Genomic DNA, 16,013 nt, shown 5'->3' with positions numbered 1-16,013 from the left:
CTTTCTCACATTGAGAGTTGGTGCAAACTTCGCCGGTGCATCCAAACCCCGTGATATGATACGCTCTTTCACACATAAACCTCCTTATATCTTCCTCAAAACAGCCACCATACCTACCTATTATGGCATTTCCAGAGCCATTCCAAGATATATTTCCATGCAACTTTCCACCATCCCGTTTATCATGAGACGTTCATCATTGTCATATTGCTTTGCATGGTCATGTAGTTGACATCGTATTTGTGGCAAAGCCACCGTTCATAATTTTTCATACATGTCACACTTGATTCATTGCATATCCCGGTACACCGCCGGATGCATTCATATAGAGTCGTACCTTGTTCTAGTATCGAGTTGTAATCAGTGAGTTGTAAATAAATAGACGTGTGATGATCATCATTTAATAGAGCATTGTCCCAAATAAAAAAAGGAGAGAAAGGCCAAAAAAGGAAGGCCCGGAAAAAAGAGAAATGAAAAGGGACAATGCTACTATCTTTTTTTCCACACTTGTGCTTCAAAGTAACACCATGATCTTCATGATAGAGAGTCTCTTGTTTTGTCACTTTCATATACTAGTGGGAATTTTCATTATAGAACTTGGCTTGTATATTCCAACAATGGGCCTCCTCAAGTGCCCTAGGTCTTCGTGAGCAAGCAAGTTGGATGCACACCCACTACTTTCTTTTGTTGAGCTTTCATACATTTATAGCTCTAGTGCATCCGTTGCATGGCAATCCCTACTCCTTGCATTAACATCAAACGATGGGCATCTCCATAGCTCATTGATTAGCCTCGTTGATGTGAGACTTTCTCCTTTTTTTATTCTCCACATAACCCCCATCATTATACTCTATTCCACCCATAGTGTTATATCCATGGCTCACGCTCATGTATTGCGTGAAGGTTTATAAAGTTTGAGATTAGTAAAGTATGAAACAATTGCTTGGCTTGTCATTGGGGTTGTGCATGATGAGAGAATTCTTGTGTGACGAAAATGGAGCATGACTAAACCATATGATTTTATAGGGATGAACTTTCTTTGGCCATGTTATTTTGAGAAGACATAATTGCTTAGTTAGTATGCTTGAAGTATTATTATTTCTATGTCAATATTAAATTTTTATCTTGTATCTTTAGGATCTGAATATTCATGCCACAATTAAGAAGAATTACATTGAAATTATGCCTAGTAGCATTCCACATCAAAAATTCTGTTTTTATCATTTACCTACTCGAGGACGAGCAGGAATTAGTCACGCTCAAGTCCCTTGCACCTACACAAACAAATAAGAACATTGCAACCAACGCGATAAAGGGGTTGTCAATCCCTTCACGACCACTTGCAAAAGTGAGATCTGATAGAGAAGATAAGATAATATTTTTTGGTATTTTTATGATAAAGACAAAAAGTAAGAAAGCAAAATAAACGGAGCAAGAAATAGCTTGTTGACAGGAGATTAATATGATGGAAAATAGACCCGGGGTTTCACTAGTGGCTTTTCTCAAGATAGCATAAGTATTACTGTGGGTAAACAAATTACTGTCGAGCAATTGATAGAATTGAGCATAGTTACGAGAATATCTAGGTATGATCATGTATATAGGCATCACGTCCGTGACAAGTAGACCGACTCCTGCCTGCATCTACTACTATACTCCACACATCGACCGCTATCCAGCATGCATCTAGAGTATTAAGTTCATAAGAACGGAGTAACGCTTTAAGCAAGATGACATGATGTAGAGGGATAAACTCATGCAATATGATATAAACCCCATCTTTTTATCCTTGATGGCAACAATACAATATGTGTCATTTCCCCTACTGTCACTGGGATCGAGCACCGCAAGATTGAACCCAAAGCTAAGCACTTCTCCCATTGCAAGAAAGATCAATCTAGTAGGCCAAACCAAACTGATAATTTGAAGAGACTTGCAAAGATAACCAATCATACATAAAAGAATTCAGAGAAGATTCAAATATTGTTCATAGATAATCTGGATCATAAACCCACAATTCATCGGATCTCGAAAAACACACCGCAAAAGAAGATTACATCGAATTGATCTCCAAGAGAATCGAGGAGAACTTTGTATTTAGATCCAAAGAGAGAGAAGAAGCCATCTAGCTAATAACTATGGACCCGAAGGTCTGAGGTAAACTACTCACACATCATCAGAGAGGCTATGGTGTTGAGGTAGAAACCCTCCGTGATCAATTCCCCCTCCGGCAGAGCGCCAGAAAAGGCCCAAGATGGGATCTCATGGGTACAGAAGGTTGCGGCGGTGAAATTTGGTTTTCGTGGTGCCCCTCGATGGTTTGGGGGTACGTAGGTATATATAGGAGGAAGAAGTAGGTCGGTGGAGCCACAAGGGGCCCACAAGGGTGGAGGGCGCGCCTAGGGAGAGTAGGCGTGCCCCTGCCTCATGGCCTCCTCGTTGATTTCTTGACGTCCACTCCAAGTCCTCTGGATCACGTTTGTTCCAAAAATCATGTTCCCGAAGGTTTCATTCTGTTTGGACTCCGTTTGATATTCTTTTTCTGTGGAACACTGAAATAGGTAAAAATCAACAATTTGGGCTGGGCCTCCGGTTAATAGGTTAGTCCCAAAAATAATATAAAAGTGCATAAATAAGCCCATTAAACATCCAAAACAGAATATATAATAGCATGTAACAATCAAAAATTATAGATACGTTGGAGATGTATCAAGCATCCCCAAGCTTAATTCCAACTCGTCCTCGAGTAGGTAAATGATAAAAACAGAATTTTTGATGTGGAATGCTTCTTAGCATAATTTTCAATGTAATTATTTTTATTGTGGCATGAATATTTAGATCCAAAAGATTCAAGATAAAAGTTTAATGTTGACATAAAAACAATAATACTTCAAATATGCTAACCAAGAAATTATGTCTTATCAAAGTAACATAGCCAAAGAAAGCTTATCCCTACAAAATCATATAGTTAGGCTATGTTTCAATTTCGTCAAACAAAACGTTCTCTCATGCATAACCCCGATGACAAGCCGAGCAATTGGTTCATATTTTTTACATGCTTCAGCCTTTTCAACCCTTACGAATACATGAGCGCAAGCCATGGATATAGCACTATGGGTGGAATAAAGTATAATGATGGGGGTTATGAGAAGATAAAAGGTAGAAAGTCTCACATTGACGTGGCTAATCAATAGGCTATGGAGATGCCCATCAATTGATGTCAATGAGAGGAGTAGGGATTGCCATGCAATGGATGCACTAGAGCTATAAATGTATGAAAGCTCAACAAAAGAAACTAAGTGGGTGTGCATCCAACTTGCTTGCTCACTAAGACCTAGGGCATTTTGAGGAAGCCCATCATTGAAATATACAAGCCAAGTTCTATAATGAAAAATTCCCACTAGTATATGAAAGTGACAACATAGGAGACTCTCTATCATGAAGATCACAGTGCTACTTTGAAGCACAAGTGTGGAAAAAGGATAGTAACATTGTCCCTTCTCTCTTTTTCTCTCATTTTTTAGGCCTTCTCTCTTTTTTTTCTTTGTCTCTTTTTTTAGTCCGGAATCTCATCCCGACTTGTGGGAGAATCATAGTCTCCATCATCCTTTCCTCACATGGGACAATGCTCTAATAATGATGATCATCACACTTTTATTACTTACAACTCAATACTTAGAACAAAATATGACTCTATGTGAATGCCTCCAGCAGTGTACCGGGATATGCAATTAATCAAGAGTGACATGTATGAAAAATTATGAATGGTGGCTTTGCCACAAATACGATGTCAACTACATGATTATGCAAAGCAATATGACAATCATGGAGCGTGTCATAATAAAGGGAATGGTGGAGAGTTGCATGGCAATATATCTCAGAATGGCTATGGAAATGCCATGATAGGTAGGTATGGTGGCTGTTTTGAGGAAGATATAAGGAGGTTTATGTGTGATAGAGCGTATCATATCACGGGGTTTGGATGCATCGGCGAAGTTTGCACCAACTCTCAAGGCGAGAAAGGGCAATGCACGGTACCGTAGAGGCTAGAAAATTGTGGAAGGTTGAGAGTGCGTATAATCCATGGACTCACATTAGTCATAAAGAAATCATATACTTATTGCAAAAGTTTATTAGCCCTCAAAGCAAAGTACTACTACGCATGCCCCTAGAGGGATAGATTGGTAGGAAAAGACCATCGCTCGTCCCCGACCGCCACTCATAAGGAAAACAATAAAAGAACACCTTATGTGTCAAAATTGTCACACAACTTTTACCATACATGCATGCTACGGGACTTGCCAACCTTAACACAAGTATTTCTCAATTTCACAATTACTCAACTAGCACACTCTAATATTACCACCTTTATATCTCAAAACACTTATCAAGTATCAAACTTCTCATGATATTCAATGAACTCAATATGGAAGTTTTTTTATGCTCATCTTAGATGCCTATCACATTTGGATTAATTTCACAATTAAAGAAAATTACCATGCTGCTTAAGACTCTCAAAATAATATAAGTGAAGCATGAGATATCAATAATTTCTATAAAATAAAACCACCACCATGCTCTAAAAGATATAAGTGAAGCACTAGAGCAAAAACTATATAGCTCAAAAGATATAAGTGAAGCACATAGAGTATTCTAACAAATTTCGAATCATGTGTGTCTCTATCAAAAGGTGTGTACAGAGAGGATGATTGTGATAAACTAAAAATCAAAGACTCAAATCATACAAGACACTCCAAGCAAAACACATATCATGTGGTGAATAAAAATATAGCCCCAAGTAAAGTTACCGATAGACGAAGACGAAAGAGGGGATGCCTTCCGGGGCATCCCCAAGCTTAAGCTTTTGGTTGTCCTTGGATTTTACCTTGGGGTGCCTTGGGCATCCCCAAGCTTAGGCTCTTGCCAATCCTTGTTCCATAATCCATCAAATCTTTACCCAAAACTTGAGAACTTCACAACACAAAACTTAAAAGAAAATCTCGTGAGCTCCGTTAGTAAAAGAAAACAAACCACCACTTCAAGGTACTGTAATGAACTCATTCTTTATTTATATTGGTGTTAAACCTACTATATTCCAACTTTTCTATGGTTCATAAAATCTATTACTAGCCATAGATTCATCAAAATAAGCAAACAACACACGAAAAACAGAATCTGTCAAAAACAGAACAGTTTGTAGTAATCTGTAGGTTTCGAATACTTATGGACCAAAAAAAATTCTAAAATAAATTTCTGGACGTGAGGAATTTATCTATTAATCATCTGAAAAAAGAATTAACTAAATATCACTCCCCAATAAAAAATTGCAGCAATTCTCGCGAGCGCTAAAGTTTCTGGTTTTTACAGCAAGATCGCAAAGACTTTTCCCAAGTCTTCCCAAGGGTTCTACTTGGCACAAACACTAATTAAAAGCATAAAACCACATCTAAACAGAGGCTATATGAATTATTTATTACTAAACATAATCAAAAGGCAAGAAAAAAAAATTGGGTTGCCTCCCAACAAGCGCTATCGCTTAACGCCCCTAACTAGGCATAAAAGCGAAGATAGATCTAGGTGTTGCCATAATAATGGTAAGGTAAATCATGAAAACTCATTTCGTATTCTCTACGTTCAGCAGCAAGTTTCCTTTGTGGCAAGCAAAAGTAATCAAAGGGGTTAAATTTAATAGGACAAAAGTCCCCAAGATCAAGCTCGGGAGGTATGGGTTCCTCCCTTGGCCCCTTATATTGCACAACCAATTCATCATTACAAGCGTTCTTTTGACAAAAAGCCACGAGTCTTTGCTCAAGAGAAAAGGCTAACCCATTATTCTGAATAGCAAAATCATCATTAAGTTCAGAAATTTTATCAACTAGAACATCGGTAGGAACCTTTTTTCTAAGGTTTTCATTATAAGCAACATGATCCAAAGATTGTAAACGCATTAAGTCTTCTTGATTAAAAAGGATAGCTTATATGGGAGGATGACCAGAATCCACCCTATAATGTGCAAAAATTTCTTTAGCTTCTTTCATAATAAATTTGAACTCATGAGCCAAAAAGATAGTAGCGGCACGCTTAACAGAAGAGTACTCAACATTAAAAAATTCTAGGAAAATTATTTGTATGCAAGGATGCATATGAATAAATTGCCTTTCAAGTTCAACTATGAGCAAGGATATTGCATCTGCAAGACTACTAGCTCTATGAAGAATAGAACCACCCATAATGGGCAAAGTACCGGCACAAGTAAGGAAATCCTGAATAACTCCCTTCCCAATAATATTACCACTACCGACTCAAAACTTTTTTGTATGCAAGATAGTAGGTTCCTCAGGAGGATCATTGAAAGCATCAAAATTTTCCATGTTATTAATATCGCTCTTATCAACGATAACCTCCTAGGATTCAGACATAACGGCAGCAAACTCAAGGAACACGAGAAAAGAGGGAACGGAAAGAGAGGGCGAATAAAATGGCTAGGGTGAAGTGGGGGAGAGGAAAACAAGAGGCAAATGGCAAATAATGTAATGCGAGGGATAAGAGTTTGTGATGGGTACTTGGTATGTCTTGACTTGTGCGTGGACTCCCCGGCAACGGTGCCAGAAATCCTTCTTGCTACCTCTTGAGCACTGCATTGGTTTTCCCTTGAAGGGGAAAGGGTGATGCAGCAAAGTAGCGTAAGTATTTCCCTCAGTTTTTGAGAACCAAGATATCAATCCAGTAGGAGGCCACGCTCAAGTCCCTTGCACCTAGACAAACAAATAAGAACCTTGCAACCAACGCGATAAAGGGGTTGTCAATCCCTTCACGGCCACTTGCAAAAGTGAGATCTGATAGAGAAGATAAGATAATATTTTTGGTATTTTTATGATAAAGACTAAAAGTAAAGAAAGCAAAATAAACGGCGCAAGAAATAGCTTGTTGACGGGATATTAATATGATGGAAAATAGACCCGGGGGCCATAGGTTTCACTAGTGGCTTCTCTCAAGATAGCATAAGTATTACGGTGGGTAAACAAATTACCGTCGAGCAATTGATAGAATTGAGCATAGTTATGAGAATATCTAGGTATGATCATGTATATAGGCATCACGTCCGTGACAAGTAGACCGACTCCTGCCTGCATCTACTACTATTAATCCACACATCGACCGCTATCCAGCATGCATCCAGAGTATTAAGTTCATAAGAATGGAGTAACGCTTTAAGCAAGATGACATGATGTAGAGGGATAAAGTCATGCAATATGATATAAACCCCATCTTTTTATCCTCGATGGCAACAATACAATTCGTGTCGTTTCCCCTACTGTCACTGGGATCGAGCACCGCAAGATTGAACCCAAAGCTAAGCACTTCTCCCATTGCAAGAAAGATCAATCTAGTAGGCCAAACCAAACTGATAATTCGAAGAGACTTGCAAAGACAACCAATCGTCGTCTCCCGATCTATTAGATTGGCCGAGGACCCCCGTGGTCGTATACTCATGGGCCAGTTCGGACGTCAGCCGCATACAAGGAAGATTCCACAAGACTTGGCGATCAAGACAAGGACTTCTCCCCACCAGCGTATTCGGCTAGGACTCTTGTTATCCTAGGCCTCCGGTGCATTATATAAACCGAGGCTAGGCTAGTCGATAGATAGACAATATATACAACAATCATACCATAGGCTAGCTTCTAGGGTTCAGCCTCCTTGATCTCGTGGTAGATCTACTCTTGTACTACCCATATCATCAATATTAATCAAGCAGGAGTAGGGTATTACCTCCATCGAGAGGGCCCGAACCTGGGTAAAAACATCGTGTCCCTGGTCTCCTGTTACCATCCGGCCTTGACGCATAGTTCGGGACCCCCTACCCGAGATCCGCCGGTTTTGACACCGACATTGGTGCTTTCATTGAGAGTTTCGCTGTGTGATCGACAAAAGGATCGATGGATCGCCTGCAGATCAACTGCGACTTTGGCATCTTCGTCACCAGCTCGACTGGTCACCTTGGTTCGACCAAGAATTGCGCCCCGTGTTCGGATCACCATGTCCGGACGAGGGCCTTCATCAAACATCAACTCCGATCTCTATCAAGATCACGGAGGAATCATCTTTGGAGCTCGGGGGCTCAACGTCAACATTGCCCTCAAGCGACCGTGCTGTTTTTCTGGACAGCGAACTCGTATCTACCACCACCACCTCCTCGAGTATCTCTTTGACGATCGCTTTAGTGGAATTGTGCGGAATTGAGTCTACAACAACCCTGGAAAATTTCATCGAGTTCCGATGGAGGAATCTCTGGCAATCCACGATATACCGGAGCCCTGTCAAATCTGGACAGGAATTTGGATGAGTTTAGGGCGTGGTGTCCACCTTCTAGCTCGGAAGTCCTTTGGAAGATCCAATCGTTGATCGACTGCGGAATTCCTATATCTACCACCTCTCAAAATTTCGGCTCGATCCGACCGTCCAAACTCCGGGAACCTTCCGATTAGTGCATCACTTTTCGGATCTGTTTTCTGCGTGAAAACGAATCCGACCCGAGTTCATCCTTTTTCTGAACAGGATTTCGGACATCCCTTTTGAAGGAAGTTTTGTATGAGGTATTGTGTTTTGTTCCCAACACATCCCACTAACTGTAAGATCTTTTGAACATGATCTTCAACATCATGCTGGTATCAAACCAGTCCTGCAATATTACTCCACGGCTGCCGACCTGCGCTAGACACGTCGTCACTTTAGCCGAGCTCAACTTCTTCGGATCATCATTTCGGCAAGCCAAACAAGAGTCCGGCATCGCGAAGGATAAATCATCATCAACATCGCCGCCCCACGGATTACACGGAGCGGGCATACCAGCATCGCCGCACGGTCGCTTTATCAAGCCGTCATTGACCACGTCATGACCTGCATCGACAGGGCCGCACTATTGCTTCTTCAAGATGGTGTCCATCACGCCGACCTACTTCGACATCTCGGCTGGACCGGGGGCTTCGCCATCTCTTCATCAACCTACTTCGGACGCTTCGGCGTCACTAGCCGACCAGCTCCGTCACGTTAGCTGGGCCGATGGCTTTGCCTCGGCAAGTTAACCTTTACCAGCATTGCCATGCTGTCGTTTTATCGCCCATCAGGCAATGGGTGTGTGGAGCGAGTCCCAATTTTGGGAATCATCTTCCTTCGGATTGCTACAACAAATAAACTAGGTGCTATTAATCCCAGTATTTTTTGCTTGTTTGGGTTCATTTTTCCCAAGGAATTATTACTCTGGTTTGTCCATGATATGTACACAGGTCTATCAAATGGTGACCGCATTAACGACGGTCGCGTGGTGGTTCAATCAGTTTCCGTACATAGTCCGGCGAATGCCGCATCCGGAGCTCGGACCGACCTGTGAATTCAGGCTTTGCCACGCCTTTACTACATCACGCCGACGCCCTGCATCGACATTGACTTCGGCGCCAGGCCATATTTCTTCTATTCCTCACTTTGCATAAATTATTTATTATGCAAATTTTTTTTAATTATCATTATTACTATTATCTCCGGTTTGCACTATTTTTTGTGCACAGGAAAATGATCCGAGGACTTCGGTGTCACTCTGCCGGTCTGCATTGACCGTGCTATGTCACCACTTCGGCGTGTCGAGCTCTCCGCTCCGCCACCTCGGGACCGGCTTGGGGGATGGAACCTTGCCCCGCATCAAGCTCGGGTCGCGTCATCAATACCGAACACATTAACTAGCTAAGTCGCTTTCATGCTCAAAGCTTTAATTTCTAACTTGTGTTCGGTTCGACCAAGCATTATACTTTTTTGGAAAAAAGTTTCTTGTAAAAAATTTCCTTGTCCAAACTTTGTTTGTGACACACAAATTCAAATACCCCGTTTACTTGGGGGCTTCCTTTATGAAGCTTTTCCTGTTGCATATGATTATACTTGTACGGCTTCGTTCCTTGTTCGTGTATTATGCCACAATATGCACCATATTGACTTAAGCGATTTGCAAGCTGGGTTGCCTTACTCATGTGTTTACCCCTACGTTCCTGATTGTTCGGCTAGGGAGTAAAGGGATCACCTCTGCGATTGTCACGATCGGGTCACCCGAGCCGGACCTCAGACTGGGTGAAGCCGAAAGCTAGCGCTCTTATAGTTATTCAATGATGGTCGGCACACAACGGAACTCATGAGTACAAAAAATCTATTGCACAAGTCTCATAATAACAATGAGCACCGAAGAAAGGTATCAGTGGGGGTACTATTTTCTTCGAAGATGCTTCTTACACTTCACGGTAATATAGCATAAGTTCCCTGAGCGCGCTTTGTCTGTTACAGCCTTATGGCCTGATTGCCTGGTTATTGGAAACACCGTCGATATTCTCGACCGATGGAGTACATAACACTTTTCGGTCCTTGACCAAAGAGGGAGAAGCTGACGGTCGGTTAAGACGCGTTTAAAGTTCGGTTGAACATAGATATGATATAAGTACTTCGGTACATGCAATCATTCTTCTACCCAAGTCACTTGGAGGCTCTTAAGTTTATTTGAGCTTTTTTATAATAAGTGTTCTTCTTCTTACTCGTTGCAAAGTTTTATTATTATTTATCACTCCTTTTTTCGACGCGAGTGTGCGGTCACTAGCTGGGGAGCCTAATTTCTCTCTCAAAGCCGCTAGAGTTTAGTTTGCTAAACTGGCCTAATGAGAAGTACTCCGCCCTCGGGATAGGAGGTTGAAGCCGTAGGCTGACCCGCTCGAAGTCTTGAGATAGGATGTGTCATGTTAAAGGACGGCAGAAGCACTTCTTTTTTCTAAGACCAATTTTCTGATTGGCACCGAACACTTGATCTTGTTCGGACGTCATGTTTTTACTGACGTTTCTTGGTTTTCCAAGATTTGGGCACTTTTAAACTATTTGTGCTTTTCCAGCATTAGTCTCGCAGTGCAACGCCGGACACCTTTAGGGATTCGGCAAAAACATTCTCAGATATTGCTATATATGCATCGGTTTCGAATTGTGTCTTCGGTCAATAGTTGGGTTGCCCGGCTCCTGCACTTGCTTCCTACGTTCTGTTTTGTTCGGCTAGGCGTGCAAAGGGAGAACCACTGCGATTGTGCTTCCAGCTCACATGGTAAAGCACCTTAGTGGAGAAAGCCGAAAACTGACTGTCACAATATGCGTAAACTGGTCAGCGATCCGATGACTATGACGGGCCATTCATAACATTGGCCGAGGTGTTTATGGCTTGACCTCGACTATCGCCGAACACTACCGGGGGCTATTAACTGGCCTCCCAAACTAAATCCTTGATATTTTGCTCTTACATTAGAGCTGAGGTTTAATGATCATGCTTAGCATGACAACCCAAAGAAAGGAACTGATAGCGGGACTATTTTCTTTGGAAGACATTTCTTCTGTTAAACAGTAATATAACTCTCTGCGTAGCTTTGTTTATAAAACCGTATGGCCAGATTGCCTTGTTTGTTGTAAATCTTTGCCCTCATAAAGGCTTTATAAAGTAGGACAAACACTCCTCGGCTACTGGCCGAGGAGGTGGAAGCCGATGGTCGGTCAATAAAGTTTTGTACAATGCGGATCCAAGCATTAATGACGTAAAGTACTTGGATACATAGGGTCATTACACATAATTTGTGATTTTACTATGGATATTGATCCTTAATTCGGCCACCCGTGCCTGCATTAAGGCTCGGGGGCTACTGGGCTTCGGGCTTATTATTTACAAATATTAAAGGGGCACATCGATCCCCTGATCTGGTGTTGCCACCCGACCAGTGTCTCGGGGGCTACTGCATTGCTTGTCCAATGCAGAAAATTTTATGTGAAATATAGTTTCCGAGGAGATTTTGATCCTCAGGTTGGTCGGCCGCACCCAACCTGAGTCTCGAGGACTAAGCACGCCACTTTTAGTGTCCCGAAGTATTCTGCCGAGCTTGGACTTGATCCTCAGGCCGATTTTGCAAATCAACCTGAGTCTCAGCGGCTACTAGGATCAGCGGTCTTACGTCATCCTTCAGGTGCATCTCGGGTTTTAGACCGATACACACCTTGAGGGCTACTGGCTATATATCTCGGCAGAGAATAAATTGCACCAATAAAAAATATTGACAAAAAATCGGCCCATAGTCGGGGTGGTGCACCACCTCAGAAGCAGTCCGGCATAAAGCTCGGGCGCTAGTGGCTGGCTCCATAGAGGGCATTTCCGGCATTAAGCTCGGCTAAACTCCTTCAACTTTTCTGAACCAAGGTGATATGACACCTCGGATATAGTCCAGCATTGGAGCCTGGACACAGTCCGGCGTTGGAGCTCAGATATATTTCGGCGTTGGAGCTCGGATATACAGTTCGGCGTTGGAGCTCGGATACCTAGTCCGGCTTTGGAGCTCGGATACATTCCGGCGCTAGAGCTGGGAAGCGGTCCGGCATTGGTGCTCGGCTGCAAAAGATACCTCAAATACAGTCCCGCGTTAGAGCTCGGACGCAAGAGGACACTGCCTCCCGGGAACAACTTCAAACCCGAGGTGTGGCATAAAAATAATAAGGCATTGATAAAGGCCGGAAACTTAAAGGGGCTCCTCGGATACCCGACGTGTAAACTCGTCGAATGCATTTTGGCGATCCTCAAGATCGAAGATAAAGAAGATTTGTTGAACCAGTTTTCAAGACCGGCAACCGAAGATGAAGAACAGTTCGGAAGAATCGAGGAGCGTCCCTAACTTGAAGACCGGTTCAGGGGGCTACTGACGGTGTCCTGGACTAGGGGGTACTCACCACATCGTCTCCCGATCTATTAGATTGGGCCGAGGACCCTCGTGGTCGTATACTCATGGGCCAGTTCGGCCGGCTACCGCATACAAGGAAGATTCCACAAGACTTGGCGATCAAGACAAGGACTTCTCCCCACCGGCGTATTCGGCTAGGACTCTTGTTATCCTAGGCCTCCGGTGCATTATATAAACTGAGGCCAGGCTAGTCGATAGATAGACAATATATACAACAATCATACCATAGGCTAGCTTCTAGGGTTTAGTCTCCTTGATCTCGTGGTCGATCTACTCTTGTACTACCCATATCATCAATATTAATCAAGCAGGAGTAGGTTATTACCTCCATCGAGAGGGCCCGAACCTGGGTAAAAACATCGTGTCCCTGGTCTCCTGTTACCATCCGGCCTTGACGCATAGTTCAGGACCCCCTACCCGAGATCCACCGGTTTTGACACCGACAATCACGTTTTACGATACGGAGCCGCCGCCAAGCCCTAAACTCTCTCTGGAGGGCTGATCTGGAGTCCGTTCGGGGCTCTAGAGAGGGGAATCCGTCGCCATCGTCATCGACAACCTTCCTCCATCACAAATTCCATGATGCTCACCGCCGTACGTGAGTAATTCCGTCATAGGTTTGCTGGACGGTGATGGGTTGTATGAGATTTATCATGTAATCGAGTTAGTTTTGTTAGGGTTTGATCCCTAGTATCCACTATGTTCTGAGATTGGTGTTGCTATGACTTTGCTATGCTTAATGCTTGTCACTAGGGCCCGAGTGCCATGATTTCATATCTAAACCTATTATGTTTTCATGAATATACGTGAGTTCTTGATCCTATCTTGCAAGTCTATAGTCACCTACTATGTGTTATGATCCGACAACCCCGAAGTGACAATAATCGGGACCACTCCCGGTGATGACCATAGTTTGAGGAGTTCATGTATTCACTCTATGTTAATGCTTTGGTCCGGTACTCTATTAAAAAGAGGCCTTAATATCCCTTAGTTTCCAATAGGACCCCGCTGCCATGGGAGGGTAGGATAAAAGATGTCATGCTAGTTCTTTTCCATAAGCACGTATGACTATATTCGGAATACATGCCTACATTACATTGATGAACTGGAGCTAGTTCTATGTCACCCTATGTTATAATTGTTGCATGAATAATCACATCCGGCATAATTCTCCATCACCGATCCATTGCCTACAAGCTTTTCCATATATTGTTCTTTGCTTATTTACTTTTCCTCTACTACTGTTACAATCACTATAAAACCAAAACTGCTACCGTTACTTTTGCCACCGTTACCACTACTATCATATTACTTTGCTACTAAATAACTTACTACAGATATTAAGTTATCTAGGTGTGGTTGAATTGACAACTCAGCTGCAAATACTTGAGAATATTCTTTGGCTCCCCTTGTGTCGAATCAATAAATTTGGGTTGAATAATCTACCCTCGAAAACTGTTGCGATCCCCTATAATTGTGGGTTATCAATACCATTTTCTGGCCCCGTTGCCGGGGAGCATATCTCTATTCTTTGAGTCACTTGGGATTTATACCTGCTTATCATTATGAAGAACTTGAAAGATCAAAGAACCAAGATTTTTCCCTCAACCACGAGGGGAGGTAAGGAACTGCCATCTAACTCTTCACTTGATTCACCTTCTGTTTTGAGTAAACTTGTGACACCTACACATGCTATTGATTCCGATAGGTCGCATGTTATTGATGATGCCACTTCTGCTATGCATGATACTTATGATGAAACTACTTCTTTGCTTGATACTACTGTGCCACTTGGTTCTTGATGAACAACTTCCTAGGGCTAGAGAGAATGAAATTATTGAAACTGATAATATTGATGAAAGTGATGATGAAGATTCTCCCCCTAGATATGAATTGCCTGTTGTGCCTGAGGGTTATGTTATGGATGAAGAAACTACTAGAGACTTTCATGCCTGCAATGATAGAAGTGATCTTAAGAAACTATTAGCTAAGCTGAAAGAAAAATCTTTGAATGCTAGAATGAAATATGACCCTGCTTATGCTACTTCACCTATATTTATTACTTATAAGGATTATGATTTCTCTGTTGATCCTGATATAATTACTTTGGTTGAATCTAATCCTTTCTATGGCTATGAATCTGAAACTGTTGTGGCACATCTTACTAAATTAAATGATATAGCTACCCTGTTCACTAATGATGAGAAAACTCGCTACAATTATATCCTTAAATTATTTCCGTTCTCATTAAAGGGTGATGCTAAGATATGCTTTAATTCTCTTGATCCTGGTTGTGTGTGTAGTCCCTAGGATATGATTTACTACTTCTCTGCTAAATATTTCCCCACTCATAAGAAATAAGCTTCTTTAAGGGAAATATATAATTTTGTGCAAATTGAAGAAGAGAGTCTCCCACAAGCTTGGGGGAGGCTTCTCCAATTACTTAATGCTTTGCCTGATCATCCTCTCAAGAAAAATGAAATACTTGACATCTTTTATAATGGACTAACCGATGCTTCCAGAGGCCACCTGGATAGTTGTGTGATACGTCCATTTTGCATCATGCTTTTATACCGATATTTATTGCATTATGGGCTGTTATTATACATTATGTCACAATACTTATGCCTATTATCTCTTATTTTACAAGGTTTCTATAAAGAGGGAGAATGCCGGCAGCTGGGATTCTGGGCTGGAAAAGGGGCAAATATTAGAGACCTATTCTGTACAGCTCCAAAAGTCCTGAAACTTCACGGAAGACGTTTTCCAAATATATAAAAAATACTGAGAGCAAGAACTTCACCAGGGGGGCCACACCCTGCCCACGAGGGTGGGGGCCGCGCCCTACCCCCCTGGGCACGCCCCCCTACCTCGTGGGCCCTCTGGTGGCCCTCCGGTGGCCATCTTCTGCCATATGAAGTCTTTCGATGGGAAAAAAATAAGAAGCCATCTTCTCGGACGAAACTCTGCCGCCACGAGGCGGAACCTTGGCGGAAGCAATCTAGGGCTCTGGCGGAGCTGTTTTGCCGGGGAAACTTCCCACCCGTAGGGGGAAATCATCGCCATCATCATCACCAACGCTCCTCCCATCAGGAGAGGGCAATCTCCATCAACATCTTCATCAGCACCATCTCCTCTCAAAACCCTAGTTCATCTCTTGTATCCAATTCTTATCTCCAAGTCCGGTATTGGTGCTAGTAGGTTGCTAGTAGCGTTAATTAC

This window comes from Triticum urartu, chromosome 2, assembly GCF_003073215.2.
Source record: "Triticum urartu cultivar G1812 chromosome 2, Tu2.1, whole genome shotgun sequence".
Classification (NCBI taxonomy): Eukaryota; Viridiplantae; Streptophyta; class Magnoliopsida; order Poales; family Poaceae; genus Triticum; species Triticum urartu.
Note: the sequence above shows the minus strand (reverse complement) of the source record.